Below are 2,417 nucleotides of genomic sequence, written 5' to 3'. Positions count from 1 at the left end.
GCTTTTATCTGAATTGACCCATCGAGAAAACAACTTTCCTGTGGGATTTTTTTGAAGGAGTTTGTTGGTACGGAGTTAGCAGACTTTTGTTTAGTATATTTGCAATGTTTTATATGATACATTTATTTCGTCAATTTTTTATAAAAATATGCAGTTTTGTAGCTCCTAGAATTTGAGTGTAACCCTTCACTAAGAATTTAATTTTCACTCTATTTGGTTTATTCCAAAAAATCAACTATACTTGAAAAAAAAAGAAATAAGTGTGTGTAAATTACTGCAAATATACTAAAAAAAAAGTGTGCTAGCTGCATGATTATGTACGTATGTAGATTAGAGTGGTTCCAATAATTTCTTACAACTTACCGGCTTTTTTTGGCTTCCAATATATTTTTCAATAATGCATTGGCACAATGTGTTTTGGTGTTTGGCATCCAGGAAACCTTTTTCTTCCTGATACTGGAGTATAAGCTGGCCTTTTACGGTACTTTTTAAAAGTTCAATTAAGCTCCCACTGTCTATGCAACCACATGACGACTGAGGTAAAGGCGAAGATTCTCTCGAATTTTTAACAGCATTCAAGTCGTTCGAAATTTTCTCTAACAATTCCAAAATTTTACTGCTTTCATCACACTCAAATGGCACATTCTAAAAATTGCATGCGTTAAGATACATACACATTTTTATACCCGAGCGCACTTGTGCACAAGGGTATTATAACTTTGTTCACATAACGGTTGTTTGTAACAGGCAAAACGAATCGAGATAGATATAGACAAATGTATACATAAATGATCAGGATGAAAAGAGAAATCGATTAAGCGGTGACTGTCTGTCCGTCCGTCCGTCTGTGCACACGATAACTCCAGTAAAAATTGAGATATATTAACGAAACTTGGTATGTGCACTTCTTTCTGCCGTAGGACGGATGGTATTGAAAATGGGCAAAATCGGACAATAACCACGCCTACCTCCCATATAACGGTAACTTTCAGAAATACAAAAACTGCGATATTTTAGTAACTACTGAAGATAATTCACTCAAAATTGATATTTGTAATAAATTTTAGACGAAAAATAAGAATATTAACATTTTTTGTAAATGGGCGTTGCGACGCCCACTTATGGTTACATGTGTATATCTTGGTAACCGCTGCATCAATTTATTCCAAACTTTGCACAGTTGTTGGCCTTGATACAGCATACTAACTGGCCGAAAATTTTAAAAATCGGACAATAACCACGCCCACTTCCCATATAACGGGAATTTCCATAAATACGAAAACTGCGATAGTTTAGTAACTACTGAAGATAATTCACTTCTTCTCTTCTCTTAATTGGCGCTGTAACCGCCTAAGCGATTTTGGCCGAGTCCAAAACAACACGCCATTCATTTCTCTTCTGTGCTAACTGACGCCAATTGAAAATGCCAAGTGAAGCCAAGTCCTTCTCCACCTGGTCTTTCCAACGCAGGCCTTCCTCTTCCTCTGTTACCAGCATCGCGGCCCGTGTTGAATATTTTCAGAGCAGGAGCGTTTCTGTCCATCCAAACGACATGGCCAAGCCAGCGGAGCCGCTGAATTTTAATTCGCTGCACTATGTCTATATCGTTGTAAAGCTCATACAGCTCATCGTTAAATCGTCTGCGATATTCGCCATCACCAACGCGTAAAGGTCCGTAAATCTTTCGCAGAATCTTTCTCTCGAAAACTCCAAGAGCCGCCTCATCAGATGCTTTCATTGTCCATGCTTCCGCGCCATACACCAGCACAGGCATGATGAGTGACTTATAGAGTGTGATCTTTGTACGACGAGAGAGGACTTTACTTCTCAATTGCCTACTCAGCCCAAAGTAGCACTTGTTGGCAAGAGTGATTCTCCGTTGGATTTCAAGGCTGACATTATTATTGGTGTTAATGCTGGTTCCCAAATAAACGAAGTCGTCTACTTTTTCAAACTTGTAACTGTCAACAGTGACGTGGGTGCCAAGACGCGTATGCTCTGACTGTTTTTGTGATGACAGGAGATACTTCGTTTTGTCCTCGTTCACCACCAGACCCATTCGCTTTGCTTCTCTATCCAATCCCGAGAAGGCAGAACCTACGTAGCCCTTGTTTTTACCGATAATATCGATGTCGTCGGCATACGCCAGCAATTGTACGCTCTTATAAAGTATTGTGCCTGAGCGGTTCATTTCTGCGGCTCTTATTATCTTCTCCAACATAAGATTAAAGAAATCACACGAAAGGGAGTCCCCTGGTCTGAAACCTCGTTTGGTATCAAACGGCTCGGAGAGGTCCTTCCCTATTCTGACGGAGCTGGTGGTATTGCTCAACGTCATTTTACACAGCCATATTAGTTTCGCGGGGATAGCAAATTCAGACATCGCGGCATAAAGGCAACTTCTCTTCGTGCTGTCG

The sequence above is a fragment of the Rhagoletis pomonella genome, unplaced genomic scaffold (assembly GCF_013731165.1).
Source record: "Rhagoletis pomonella isolate Grant_MI unplaced genomic scaffold, Rhpom_1.0 Rhpom_scaffold_00015, whole genome shotgun sequence".
Classification (NCBI taxonomy): domain Eukaryota; kingdom Metazoa; phylum Arthropoda; class Insecta; order Diptera; family Tephritidae; genus Rhagoletis; species Rhagoletis pomonella.
Note: the sequence above shows the minus strand (reverse complement) of the source record.